This window comes from Corvus moneduloides, chromosome 9 (assembly GCF_009650955.1).
Source record: "Corvus moneduloides isolate bCorMon1 chromosome 9, bCorMon1.pri, whole genome shotgun sequence".
Taxonomy (NCBI): Eukaryota; Metazoa; Chordata; class Aves; order Passeriformes; family Corvidae; genus Corvus; species Corvus moneduloides.
The window spans coordinates 5712138-5726979 of NC_045484.1; the positions used below are offsets into that span (position 1 = coordinate 5712138).

At 48.1% G+C, this 14842-nt stretch overlaps 1 long non-coding RNA gene across 1 annotated transcript in view; it reads left to right on the plus strand.

Annotated features, from left to right (window-relative positions):
* The first annotated feature begins 1334 nt into the window (after window positions 1-1334).
* Window positions 1335-14842, plus strand: part of LOC116448368 — a 39428-nt gene continuing 25920 nt past the window's right edge. The window contains exons 1-4 of the long non-coding RNA XR_004241908.1: window positions 1335-1510; window positions 1944-2063; window positions 9738-9977; window positions 11252-11382. This is a non-coding gene — a long non-coding RNA (uncharacterized LOC116448368). The remainder of the gene's footprint in view (window positions 1511-1943; window positions 2064-9737; window positions 9978-11251; window positions 11383-14842) is intronic.

Sequence of the window (14842 nt, forward strand, 5' to 3'; positions counted from 1 at the left end):
TGGCCACGGAGAATCAGAAGTCCTCTAATGGAATAAAGGATGTGAACATCTGCTACAGCCAAGGCTGTGTTGGCTAGAAAGCACTGGAGTGTTAACTGACGCCATCTCTTCCATCCTGCTCCCACACTGCTCAGCCAGAGGTGACTTATGGAGAAGGAAGCAAATAGGATCCTTTATTGAGAATTAAGGAAATAGCATTGTAAGCATGTTTTTGGTTTTTTTTAAGAGTCTAAGTAACCCCATGAGTTGTGACAGCAGCTCTGCACACACAGGTGATGAGGGACTGTAGTGAGAAGTGTCACCTAGTGGGAGGAGGGCTCAGAAGTTCCGTTCCTTACCCCGCAGGGCACATCCTGTAGGAAACAGCCACTTGAAGTACACTTACTCATTTTCCCTTGGCAGGAATGAGATGGTGACGATGCCGGGGTGTGAAGTCTGCTCCATGGCCTTCAGAGCAAGTCCTTGGCACACCTCTGGGTTCAGACTTGGCCTTCCCCCCCCATCCTGAAAGTTTCCAAGTGCCACTGAACTGATGGGAGAGAAACAATTGTTCTGTTTCCCGGGCTGACACCTCCTGCTGAGCATCCTTCCCTGCAGGAATGGCAGTTCTCTCGTGTTACTCTGGGGACATGCCGCCGTGGTGCTGATGGGACCAGACAGGATCCGTCACTGTGCTGATGTGTCTCCTCCACAAAAAATCCTAAATGACACCAGTGTCTGAGAGATGAGGAACAAAGGAAAAACCAATAAAAATATCTGCTCTGTTTGGTCCCCTCTGGTCATCTGTCATCCCAGTCTGGAGCGGAGACTGTGGAAGAGGGCTGGGGTTTTGGGGTTCTGGGGATATGAGATGGGTTCACTTTGTTCACCCGAGACCAACAAGCCTGGCAGGCCAGAACGCTGCTTCTGCTGGACTGTGGTTATGGAGTCTCTGTCCCTGGTTTTAGCTTGTTTTTTGGTGTACAGACTCCTCTGACTGGTGCCATAACCAGACCCTTGCAGTGGGGAAAAGAGGGGTTGGGCTAGAGCTCGGTGTCACTGGTGCTTCACAAGCATCTGAAGGACCTTGCCAAGGTTGTGTGAATCTCTCTCCCTGCCCCAAGGTAAGATCATCTCTACCTCTGTCACTGCTGTACTAATCTGTTTTTAAGGACCCTTGGGGATACAGGTTACTCAGCCTCTTCTAGGACTTCTAACAAGAATAATGTAACAAACATATAAAGTGTGTTGGGTTTTTTGTTTGCTTTTCTCCTTTGCCTCAATCTTTAGCCTGTTGTTTATGTTCTGTGGTGGCTATGGCTGAGGAAACATTTTCCTTCATGTTTCTAGGGGGCTGTTTGAAAGCTGCTCTCAGACCAGTGAGGACCAGCTAGGATGGCTGTGCTCCTCTGCAATGTGTGTGACAGATGTGTCACCTCTGGGCTCACTCTCTCCAAATGGTCCATTTCTGTCTCAAAACACGGTGGCCAAAAGCAGAGCACCAGACTTATGATGAAAATCAGCCTTTAAGGTAAGAAGCTGAGATACTCTTGCTTGAACAAGATATATGGAGAACCTCTCTCATCTGAAGATGCTGACATTAAACCTTCAAGGCATCATGGCCTTAGCTCTTCAGAACACCTGTCTTGCTGGGCAGGCAGATTTCTCCCAGATGCGTTTTCTTGTTTAAAATTGTCTGGCGGAGTTTTTCCCTCTCTTTAAACAGCTGTTATTTCCAGCCTCAGCAGTTGAAGGTACTTTAAAATTGGGTGGGTTAGTGCTTGTGAAATAGTCTGGGCTGTTCATTTTCATGGGATTTAAGAGTGACTTGCTGTTCATGTCCTGAAAATTGTTTGTTTTGCCTGGAGGCCATTTTGCACAGGAGCTTAAATTGTTGGCTTGACTCTCCCTTTGTATAGTGGAGAGTTGTGTGTTCTATAACAACCTCTTCTTGTCCGTGATAGCAGCATTTTGGGACCTGCCCTAATCAGAGTTTTGAGTGGCACCACTCTGAAGTGTGCTGAAGCTGCCTGATTTGGAGGCAAAAGAGGAGAGATAGGAAAGCATGGATGCATCCAATTGAGGTAAGGAGACTACCAAATACAGGGCAGCCAGACTACAAACATATGGATTATGTAAGCGTAGTTGGGCTGAAACCTTGCAAAATAGTCTTTCTGGCCTTGTAGGCTGTCCTCAAGCAAACGATTTTCTGTGGACCACTGAGTTATGAAGAGCTGGCTGAGCAGAAGAAAACACAACTTTAATTAAATTGAGAAAACAAAATATCCAGTTCTTTAAAAATGCCCCAGCCTCAGTAACTGCAGACCTGGAAAATAGACTTGAAAATAAGCAGCCAGTAGCTCTGACTCATTACACTGGAAGGCCACCACCTTCCCTTCCACAGGCAGGGGAAGCAGGCTGGGAACTACTGGTGTAATGACAGCAGAGCTTGTGGGGAAACCACTGGGTCTTGTCCTTGGGCAGCCCCAGTTAAGAAAGAAATATATCTGCAGGCTCCAAGTCCCCTGCCTGCTGCTGGGACTGCTCACTGGTGATGACATCTCAAATATGTTTTAATAACCAGTGCGTTAATAAGCGCTCGCTACTTCACCAGCTTAGATGCATCTCTTTAAATTTAAACAGAATTAGATAAGGTAGGGATATTATCAAATGCCCAAAGAACATTAAGCAGATATATTGGAGGCTTAAGAACTCTGCAGCAGATTGTTAAATTGCTCTAAATATTTCCCTACTAGTCTGGGGGTATTTAATTAAAACAACCCCTCTAGTCTTGTGCAACGTGCCTAGCAGGCTTACAAGCCCTGCACAGGGCAGGACCTTAATTGGCAGCGTTACCATGAAGCTGAGCCATGCTTGAGGACAATTTAAAAAACAACAGCCCCCCCCTCCCCACCCCACCCCTCAAACCACCCCAAGCCCCTCTAATTAGTGTGAGAAATGACGACAAAACAACTCCAACTGTCTCCAGTGACAGGTGCACAAATAACAAGGCTGATGAAAGATTTTGCAATTAAGATTGTGCTATGAAGATTAATGGGATATTTTCATAAACTGATGTAAGATTGCCTATAACCCAGTTGCCTCCATGTAACTCCATCTCCTTCTCACCAGCGCTTCTGTATCTCCTACTTTTCAGATTTCCTTCACGCCTGCTTTCCAGGCTGCTGGGGGTTTTCATTCCCCCAGTACTTTTTTTTCAGGTGTCCCATGTTTCCTAGCATTTCCCTTCTCTTGCTGTGGCTGCTCTTGTCTAAATCTTGGGTTTCTTCTCCGTTTAAACTTCGTGGCTGGGGTGGAAATGGGGGTGTTGCCATGGGCTGTCCATGTGGTGTTGCTCTATCATGGGCTGTGTTTGTGGAGCGCAGGGCAGCGGATCACTGGAAGGTATTTTCCAGTGATCCACTTGTTAGGGATCCAGCTGCAAAGCACACGTCTGGCTCTAAAGCCATGTGTGTCCATCGCTTTCCAAGGCCCATGGGTCACATTGCCTGTGCTGCTTCCCAGCAATGTCTCCCTTGAGTGTGCAAGTGATTCTACTAACCCGGATTAAATTGGTACGACCACTGCCTGAGAGGAAGCATTGAACTGGCAGAGAAATAAACTGGGAGCTGGACCAGACACCCGTTCCCATGAATCTTTAAAAGAGGGGGATTTGTGCCTCTCACCCAAACCTGCTCTTTTCCCGAAGACATTTGCCTGTTGCTGCCATCATTGTGACTCCGTTACTCCTAATTGCCTCCTGTTATTCTTGGTATCTCCAAGGCAGACCAGTACACAGGGAATTTACATTTTTTAATCTAGACAAAGCAATGACTGGACACATAGCCTCCAGTCCTGCTTTTCTTCTTCTCAGTTGCTGCCATACACCAGGTTTGATGTCCAGCTCTTCAGTCTGTCCATGTTTACTGGCTGCCCCTCCTCCCTGCCCTTGAGTTTCCTTCCTGACCTTGTCCTCAGTGGCTTTTAGCTGTGGTTTTCCTGCGAGACCTCAGAGGGATTTGTTAGAATGGTGGTTAACAGGCTCTGGGCTGGATGTAAGGGGCATTAGTCCTGCCTGGCTGGAGTGGGCTTTTGCTTGCTGCATGCTTTTTCCCATTGCCCATCTAAATGATGTGTTAGAAGAGACACCTGGCCAAACCTGCAGCCCTGCTCCCCCCACGGCCCTCTTACCAGCCATAGGCCCCAGGGCTGCCCAGGACTTTCAGAGCTACAGGTGAATACTCCCATGCACAGGAATTTTGAAGTAATTATAGCTGGGGCCCCCAAACCAGTATAACCACAGTGTCCTGCCTGTTAACTCTGCTGGGGAAGCGTGTAAATAAGACCTCAGGGAGATGATGTTTGCCTCCTGATTCAGAGGCTCTCCTCTGTATTTCCCCCTGCCTCTATCCCTAGCAAAGGGGCTGTAAATGATTGTTTCCCACAGTTTGTGAACAGTCTTTAAATGAGAGTTAGCACAGGACAGTGGCTTGTCTCAGACATTTCTCTGTACAGATGGATGCTGTGCACTCCAAATTCTGACACCCTTTCTATAAGGTCCATGAAAAAACCTCGTGCAGCAAAAAGGCAGGAAGATTCCAGTCTCCTAAGAAAGAGGCATTAATTGGTTGTGGCAGAAATGTAGTTTTTCCTGAGAATGGTATGTGCCTGACAGTATTTCACTCACCAAAGCAAACAAGCAGAAATTAGGGCTTTCTGTCTCTTGTCCATGAGCCTTTTTGACTTGATATCTCCTTGTTGCTCCTCCTTTTAATTGCTCAGCTGTTGTCCTATTAGTGTCAATGCTTGGTGGGCACATGAGTTAGAGATGAGATGCTCTGGCTGGTGGTCTTCGAGGTGTCAGCCTGGATAAATACAGTGGTTCTTTCTGTTCTCTCAAATCCCCTTTCCCACTCCCTCCTTACCTTTAAGATGCTGGAAAAAGCCAGGGAATGTTAGTGCAGGCTGTAGGTGTAGCCTTCCCTCCCAGGCCCTTGGCTTGCTGGTCCTTGCAGCCCCACTCCGTGTGTTCCCATCATGAGTCTTTGCTGGGTCAACTCCAGAGCTGAGAATATGCTGGAGACCAGCATAAGGTTTCTGCAATGAGATGATACTTCTTGGTTTGGGATTATCAGGACCTTGCAGACTTGAAAAATGCCCAGAAAACTTTCCTGGCAGAGATGCTGCTGTGGTCCTGCCTCACTGGATGGGCAGATCTGCAGCCTGACCTCTTGGTCTTGTGCTTTCACTTCATGTTTGTGTGGTGGTCCTGAGTGGCTGGCAGTGAGATGGCTGGCTGGCTGGCTGTGTGCTTTTTATTCCCTCTCACTGTCCTGGTGATGGCACTGATGCTCAGTTCCAGCAAATTAACCTTTTGGGGGAAGTCTCCACCTTATTAGCTTCTTGCCCTGACTGCTAACACCTCCCCAGGAGGTTAATGCCTCCCAGTGATCTGGAGCAGCCAGGTAGCCTGCCTTTTGGTGGAGGTGGGTATGTAGGATTGGGAGGCATCAGAGGGCAGATGTACTTTCCAGGTTGAACTATCCTCTGCTGCTGCAGTCTGCTGGGAAGTGCTACCCATGAGATTGTCCTTGGAAAACTCTTCTTGCCAAAAGCAGCACAAAAACGCTTTCTTGCTTCCTGGAAGAAGCACTGATGGTGCCAAACCCAGCCTGCCAGGGAGCAAGGCCCATTGCCCTGGTGGCCTGTGGTTCTGCTGTGACCTCTGTGACTGCCTCCCTCTTTGCCCTGGGGAGCTCAGAGCAGTGCCTGGTTGACTCTCTCTGCTCTGTTGGGAGCTGGGGACAGTCCAAATGGATGTACCCTGGCCCAAATGGCCTCTGCAATTAGTGCCAAATGGGTCTGAGCAGACACTGGAGCAGCACTGTAAGAGATGTCGAGATGCAGCAGCAGAGCCTCACGGACCCCTTTGCTTACTCCACAGCCTGGATGAGCCAGAGATCCCAAAGAATAAGCAGGATGCAGCCCTGCCTTTAGAGATGCTTTGAAACAAGCAAACACGTGGGTGGGAAGGGATTTTGTGTTGCAGGGCGGATTTAATGCCCGGTATTTTATAACCTAAGTGCCTTTTACCGACATGGTTTTACTATCCCCTCCCATCTTAATAGCTATTTTATAAATATTATTATGAAGAAGTCTTGGTGGTAATGCTAAAGGGAAGCTGGGCTTTGTTTTATCTGAATAGCTCTTGCTTCCAGCTTGGGATAAGGGCTGGAACACTGCAGAATGAAGCTGGGCTGGAACAAAAGGAAATCTATTCATTAACTTAAATTGTAGTAATTTTAGCGTGACCCAAGAGGAGTCTGGTGAGTCTAACCCTCTATTTCCCCACATCCTTCCTAGCAAGTGCCTTTCTTTCTCACTGAGGTTTGAGAGCTGACTCACTTCCAGACTGGAGTGAAATCTGGGGTGGGTATTTTTTATTCTGTAAGATTAGAGTCAATGCTGTTACAACAATTACAGCGGAAAGAGAAATGATTGCCATTGTTGATTTTAATGTGTGAAAGCTGAACTTAAGTTATCCACTTAACAACTTTATAGTTGCTGGATTTGTTTTTCTTTTTGTTGTTATGCTCAGTCACAGATTTCTGTAAATGCTGCTGCTCATCTAGGGTAGGAATCCAGCTGAGACCTTGACTGCTTGATCCCTTATCATGTTAGTGATTCTTTTCTAGGGATGTACCTCTGGGTTTTTTTAGGACTTGGTATTTTGTGGTGAGGGTAAGAGGTCAAACCAAGACTTAAGGGAAGAGAGGTGTGTCTGTTTGGAGCAGACTGAAAGGGTCCTGCTGGTGCCAAGGCAGGTGAGGAGTCCTGGTCCCTGGCCTCCTGCAATGTGATCAGGGTTGCAAAGAGACCTGGACCTTTCCATGGGCCAAAGCCAGAGCTCAACCTCCCTTGGCAAGTTTTTATTGCTGGATGCTGGTTTTTGTTTTTTTTTAAAATTTTTCATTTCAGATTCAGCTACAGTTGTGAAAATGAGTGGACAGAGGAATAATCCAAAGCAAGAGGAGGAGTTTTGGCAGGGCAGAGGGCTAGAGGGTTGGGGATGCAGGAAGTCACAGGTATCTCTGCCTTCTCTCAGTTCCCCAGTCTGTAAAATGGAGCAAAGAGGTTGATAACTTACATAAGAGCTACTGGCATACAGCATTTTGTAAAGGCTCCCAAAAAACCTTCTGGATGGCAAAGCACAATGAGAGCACAGACAGCCTCATCGCTCAGACAGCAAACTCCTACATGTGAGAACGCGAGCCGGGCGTTTGACGTAGCTGCTACCCAAATGCCAGCAGGTGACGAGCAGATGGGGCTGCCGGGCGTTTGTCTGAGGTCTGCCTGAGCAGAAGGTGGAGGGGGAGTGGAGATCTGAGTGCTGGGGCTTTTTTGTTTTTTTTCTCCCTTGTGTGTGTTGTCAAAAGCTGACACGTGGTTCTCACCAAAGATAAAAAATAGAAGCCGTTGGCTTGCGCAGAGCTGTGGCGTGGCAGTGCTTTATCTGGGAGCTGGGATGTCATGCTCTTCTGGTTATTTATAGGTAGCAGGCAAACCTTGGGAGAAGGATGGGAAGACCAAAATGTCAAAAACATTTCATGTGGTGGTTTTGGGCCATGGTGGTGCCCACTGGGAACCCACCCTGGGTTTTTTCCTAATGGGTGCCTCCATCAATCTTGCAAGGACTGACACGAGGAGGAGAGTCCATCTTCAGAAGGGCTCTTCTCTCTGATCCATGTGTGTGACCTGCCTTGGGGGCAATGTGGATTTAAACACACAGGAAAAGAGATGGAGGGATTGAAGGAGCTGATGAAGAGCAAAGGACATAGGCAGTGAGCAGCCAGATTGATGTGTGGTGTTTTGGGAGTGGGGATCTCCTGTTCTAGTGGGGGAACCAGCAGAGCAGTGCATGTACCAGAAGGTTGTGTCTTGCTTCAGTCTGGAGTCGTTTCTCTTACAGCCTTTTGCTGTACCCTGCATGGTCCCAGTCATCTTTCATGGTGCAATTTCCCATACTTCTGTTGCTCCTGAAATCCCAGCTACATGCCTCAGTACAGCCCTCAGCTTGGAAGGGAATTGGGTATTAAAAGCCTTGAGATGCTGTGGTGGGCTGACCCTGGGTGGGTGCCAGACACCTACCAAAGCCTCTCTCTCACTCCCCTCTGCAACTGGACAGGGGAGAGAAAATACAACAAAGGGTTCATGAGTTGAGGTCTGGGAAAGGTCACTCACCAAATACCATCATGGGCAAAAACAGACTCGAATTAGAGATATGCATTGGATTTGTTACTAACAAAATCAGAGGAGGATGATGAGAAGTAAAAATAGACCCTAAAAACACCTTCCCCCCACCTTATATGCTGAGCGTGATGTCACACGGTCTGGAATATCCCTTTGGTCAGTTGGGGTCACCTGTCCTGGTCTCCTACCAGCCCCCCATGTCCCCTCACCAGCATGGCCATATAAAAAGCAGAAAAGGCCTCAGCTCTGTGCAAGCCCTGCCCAGCCACAACGAAAACATCTCTGTGTTCAGCACAAATCTAAACACAGCCCTGTACCAGCCACTGTGAAACAAAACTCTACCCCAGCTGAAACCAGCACAGATGCACAACTCTGAAATCTGGTTCCCACCACAGATCCCTCTTGTCACTTCACCCTGCTCAGCTCTGACACAGGACAAATCAAGGCAAGAGGGCGAGTCTGAGAATCCAAACCCCCTCCTGCCTAGAAACATGGAGAAACACCCCGTGCTTTCCTGGGAAGGCATCCCTGCCCATCTAGGGCTGGGAACAAAAACCAGGATCCCCTTCGGACTTCCCGATGGGATTGTCCCCCTCTGTCCCTTTCCTTGTAACAATTTGTGAGCCTTTGAGAATGAGATGCTCACAGGTTCTCAGTGTTGGCATTGATGTGATGGGGACAGGGGCCACCACACCTGGTGGTGGCTGGGAATAGGAGGCGAACAATTACAGCTGAAGAGGTTATACAGCATTGTAATCCCGAAAAGAAACATTATGATTCATCATTCCTGATGTAATGTCATCTGTTTAATAAAGCCGTAACTCACTCTGGGCTCATTTTTAATGGGGCTATTTAGGTAATGGTGTTGGGTTTTCTCTTTCCCGACCTCCCCCCACTCTCATACTAAGTAGGATTTGGACTGAGCACTTGGAAAGAGCTATTGGAGCCGAAGACTTTTTTTATATTTACAATATCTTTCAAGCCATAGCTGAATGGGGTATTATTTATGTCAAATCACTACTTACCCTGAAATACGGGGAGAAGAAAAGCCAACAGCTGGATATGGTAATGAGTAAATAAACCATGTGTCTCTTTAATGATAGGGACATGAATTTGTGCCACATGGGGAAACGGCTGGTGATAAGATGTCTTTGACTGGGGCTGACCACAGAACAAGGGCACCCCAAAATTTATGTGGCTGGAGGGCTCCCTTGGCAGCTTGCTGGGAAGAGCAATGGTCTGATGGTCTGAGGTTGGCTTCACTGACTGTTCTCTGCAGGGGTGTTGTCCACATGCAGGCACAGCAGAATTTGCTACCTCCAGCCTGGTGGCACAGTGTGATTCTTCCCACGAAAACCTGGATTTGGTTTCTGTGGATGTCTTGGAAGCACAGAGTTCTTAAAAATCCAGAAAGGTCGTTTTAGGAAGAAGTGGTGGGAGGGAAAGTGACTGTGACACAGTCCAGAAGGAGAGGCTTTGAGTGTTCTTGTTGTCTGTTTTTTTTTCAGGGTGATTTTCTCTGTGTGTGGAGAGAAGCATGTCTGGGAATGGACATTTTGAATGCAGGTTGCTTGAACACCTACAAGTGACATCAGTTGTCTGTGTCCTCAGCAGAGCAGAGTGGCAGGAGTCTTTCTGTCTCTGCGAATGTGCTACAAGGGCAAAGCCACAGAGTGAGTGACTGATGCAAACTGTTCAAGGAGAGGGGAGATGTCATGGGGAATTGACTGAAGACAGTGTTGAAGTAGGTATGACAACACCAAATTTCTTTATGTGTTCAGTTTCCTGAACAAGGGGCAAAGAGTTGTTTTCATTTTGTGGCATATCGGAGTTTGTGTGAAGTTTTGGTGTGAGGTAAAGCTTCTACTACAGCCCTTATTCTGCAGTTGAGTTCCACACACCTGGGCATGTGCAAACTTGGTGGGAGCTCTCAAGGCTGGGTATCCCCCTGTGCTGTGTGGAGTGGAGGCATGGGGCAAAAAGTCCCTGTCTCAAAGACCTGATGCACCACGGGTTGAACACTGAGCTGGAGCCAAGTGGGCCCATTTCTCTTGAAGTCAGTTGTGTGCCTGGCTCTCTATGCCTGTAAGAAAAATCAGAACTGCCAAATTGGATGGATCATCTCTGATACAGCAAACTCCTCTTGACAGTAGCTAAGAGCAGTTGCTTTGGGAGTGTATGAGAGCTGGGCATTTATGGACAGATCCTTCCCACTATATCTACCTGGCTTTGACGTAGGGACTGTCCTAAATAAAGGAGTCTCTTAATGTCAGAAGAGACTTGACTTTCTGCATGAGAATTACTTAACCTTTTGAAATTAATGTGTTCATTGTGCGTACATTTTATTGAAAAACCAAGTCATCCCTGTCCTCTGCCACAGTCCTCCTGAAAGGGAACCAGAACTGTAACTTGTTAGAGCTGCTTCTAAGATGCTTTAACTTGGTGTGAAAGTGACATAGAAATGTTGCACCTTGCCACCCATAGATTGCTTAGTTGACAACCACACATGAGAGCCAAGAGGCTTTTATTTGAGAATGTGTTGTTTTATCTATATATTTTTGTCTACTTCAAAAAGTGAGGTAACTGGTTTTAAGAATCCAGAAATTAAAATAAAAATAACCTCAAGACCTGGACAGCTTTTGTGGTTGGCTGCACTTTGTATTTTTCCCCTGGACTTTCTAGATGGAAACACCCTGTCATTTATCTATCTCTCCTGTTATCATATCTGGAGCAAGAAAGGAAACAAATAAGGAAACTTGGGAAAAAACACCAAGCCACAACAAAAAAAGCCCCCATAAGCGCCTTAAAATATCCACTGCTCAAAGCAGTTTCTACTTTTGTCCCATCCGGTGGTAATTTATGGCAGTGGAATCAGACGGATGCGGGAGCCAGCCCGCTGCTCTTTGGAGGAGCCAGGAAAGGCAGAGGGCTGGGAAGGTGAGTCCTCTCTGGAGGAGAACAGTGGTTTGTGTGCTGTGGGGTCACCAGGCTTCCTGCAGGTTTCTCTACTGTTTCTTTACAGGCTGGGTCTCCCATGTGACTCCTGCTGAGCTGCGTCCTGTTTGGACCATGGGATTTGATGCTCCATGGACCTGAAAGGAAGGTCGATGGATGTCACATGAAGATGCTTGGACTCTCACCCAGACTGAGGAGGTGAGCTGATATCTGGTGATGAAATGGTTAGTGAGGTATCATATGCTACAGCTTTGGGAGAGGTAATGGATTTAATATTCCTTTCTTCTACTTCCTTCTTTGTGCTGGTCCTCACCTACAGAACAGGGGTATGGTTTTCTTCTGCCTCTTGAAGAGTTTTAGATCTGACATGTCCAACGGCTGAGACTTTGGCAGGGGGATTTTTGCCAATTTCCCTGTAGACCTTCAAAACGCTCTTTGCTCTTGGTCTAACTTGGTGTAGCTTGGCCTGAACACCTGTGCTCACGTCAAACACCACCTAATTCCACCCATGGGTTTGGTTTGGGCTCTTTGGAGCAGAGGGCTGGTCTTCATTACTCCAGCCCTGTGTAAGCAGCTTTGCTAAGGAACATCTTTGGTGTAGTAAGAGGAAATTGTTTCTGCCTGCCTTTCATGTCTGCACTATCACTTGAGGAGCCCGTCCTGCAAACTGCCAGGACTGTGCTCACATGGCTTAGAGCAGGAACCAAAACCAGTGTGCCTCCTAAAACAAATACCAAAAATCTCATCTCATGAATGCTGTTGAGAATGTGAAATATGTGGATAAATCATAATGTGGTTCATGGGGTCAGCAGAGAAGGATAAACCTGCCACATACAGATGTTCCAGGCAATAAAAAGGGCCCGTAAAGAAAAGCCTCTTGTTGCCAGGGAAAGCCACAAGTGCAGAATTGAGCCATGCCTGGGGCCTCCCGCTTTCCTGGGAAGCAGGGAAGGGGTTAAGTGTGGAGCCCAGCACTCAGCTTGCTCTGTATTATGTCCAGGTGGCATGACGTGTGAACAGACGAAAGATAAAAATCACAGTGGATAAAATCACAGAGGAAATGGCTTTGTCTGAGCCCAGATCACGACGCCTTGCGCTGACCCCGCAACCTGAGCTCCATCAGTCAAGTTGTCCTTCCCTTGACTTCTCACCCCATGCTCTGCTGCTGCTGCTATTCCATAAAAGAGGAGGGTGGTGGGAGGAGGGGAGAGGCGGCTCAGCCCGATGACTAAGAGGGTCCGAGGACACAGGTCAAGTTCTTTCTGCTGGAGTCTGGAAGGGAAAGCTGAGTACTCTACCAGACCCTGCTATAAAATGATCTTCCCCATAAAAGGACTGAAAAGTAACTGGGAGGCGAGTGTGGTCCTGTCCTGCCTTGGCTGGGGATGGGGGTGGTGGAGCAGAGCCAGGCTGTCCCAGAGCCACGGAGCAGTAGCAGAGTCAGGGCCTGGGGCTTTGCTTGGAAGGCAAAAGGTCTGTGACTTGTCTGTCAGTGGGTCCCTTCCCACCCAGCTGTGTCATCTCTGCTGACAGGAGGCCAGGGAAGAGACGAAACCACCCTGGATAAGGATGTTGTTGCTGTGCCCTTGGTGCTTGATCACCTTTGAGAAAGAAAGTCTTTGAGGGCTTGGATCAACTCTGTGGGCATCTCTGGGGGGAATAAATCTCCTCAATCTCCTTCATCAGAGACAGGTGGCATCAGTGACTTAAATAGTGTGCCACTGTCCCAGAGCCAGGCAGCCACAGCTGTGGGGACAGGCACTCTCCAAGCTTCGCTTTCAAAGGAGCCATGTTCACTGCAAGGGCTGGAGGATGCTGGAATTTGCTCCCTTTGTCTGATCCAAAAGTGCCTAGTTTTGGGGGAAGGCCTTCTGGGCATGCTGCATAAGACATCTGTTTTACAGGGTGTTTAGGATGGGGCTCAACTCAGGCTTCCCAAAACTGGGAAGGGCTGGGAAGTGCTTCCCAGTGGTAGCTGGCCGAGTTCCCCTGCCCTGATTATCTTTTGCAGCCCTGGGATTTGAGTGTGTTACCAATGACACTGTGCTAGGGCAGTAAGAACTGGAAGGGAGTTTTTAGGTGATTAGACTGTAAATTGCTCTGTACATTAAAAAAAAAAAAGTGCTTTGTCCTTTCCTGTGGTATAAAGATGCAGGAAGCCATAGCTCTGGTGACTTCATGCCTGTATGGAAACTTGTATTTTCAATGCACCTTTACCTAGTTCCCTGTGTATTTTAGTTCAGTTTAATTTAGCATGGTTTAATTGGAATTTTTGCACCAGAATGACCAAGCTGGCACCCCCTGAGCTGCAGGTGGGCTTTGTTTGTAGAGATGCCTGCAGAGGTACTGAAGACTGTCACTGTCCCTGAGTTGCTGGGAACAAAGAGAGAGCTATGGCAGTAACATGCTTGGGCATCAGGTGGTGGGAGGCCTTCAGGCAAAAGGGGAGTGTGGTTGAGTTTGGGTTAAGCATCTGCTGAGTCTGCTGCCCTGTCTGTGTGAAAATCATGCAAAAGGACCCAAAGCCCTGAAGTCAACAATATGCCATGACTAGCCGTCCTAGGGCTGGGTGCACCAGTGGTGATGCCTGGGGCTCCTTTGGAAGGTGAAGGTTTAAAAAGCCTGCTCCTTTTTGGAGCACTGTTCCCTTGAGGCTGTGATTGTGATTGTTGCCTGCTCAGAGGAGAATACAGTGTTAGGGTGGGCACCTCCAAGACAGAGACATGACCTGCAACAAGGAGGATGATGTGTCCATTAAATACTGATTTAGAGCTTAATGAGCATCACACCCCTGCCTCCCCTTGCTATGAGGAAGGTCCGGGTATAATGACCAGACCCAGTCTGAGAACAAGGTGTGTCTTGGCTTGACAGCATCTCTTGTGCCTTTGACAGCATGTATGGCTCAGAAAATGCAAGCAGTTGTTGAGAAGACTGAGACTTCCTTGTCCTGGCCAGGAAGGGGTATCCCAGGAGCACACACTTCAGCAAGGACGTGGGGAATGTCCACACAAACATACATGACTTTTTTGGGAGGCAAGATGCTTGTCTGTGAGCAAAGACACCTCCCTGTGTGGCAGATGGGGCACCTGCATTTTGGGTTCACAGCAGGATCTGTGGGTTGTCTCCTACTTAGTGAGCAGACAAGGAAGCAGCCCAGCTGTGTGTGTCTGCTCCTGGAGAAGCTGGAGAGCATCACCACTCCTCCTCCCCAGGGAAGGCAGCTCTGTGGCACGACCTCCCACCTGGGGAAACAAGATCAGCAAATGACTCCTAAGTAGCATGTCCATCACTGTCAAATTGACCATGGATGTCAAGCGTGAATCGGCTGTCCCTGTGGCGTGGCCAGAGCCAGCCCCTTAGCTGGCTGAGCCAAGCTGTGCTGACTCCCTGTGATAGCATTTTAATGTGAGGAATGACAGAGGCCTCCAAGTTAATGTCTGCAGAGAGGTGACAGTTTTGAATGTCAGCCAAAGTGGAAGGCCTGCCTGGAATTTCGCAGAGAGGGAAGAGGATGGGCATGAAATTAGCCCAGGCAACCATGTCTGCTGGCAGCCTCGTGGCGCTGATACCTAGTGCTCCCAAAAGCTGACAGCCTAAGTGGAACTTTCCCCTTGGACCTCAAAGGGCCACCTACATGTGGCTCTTCCCAGGAGTGTCT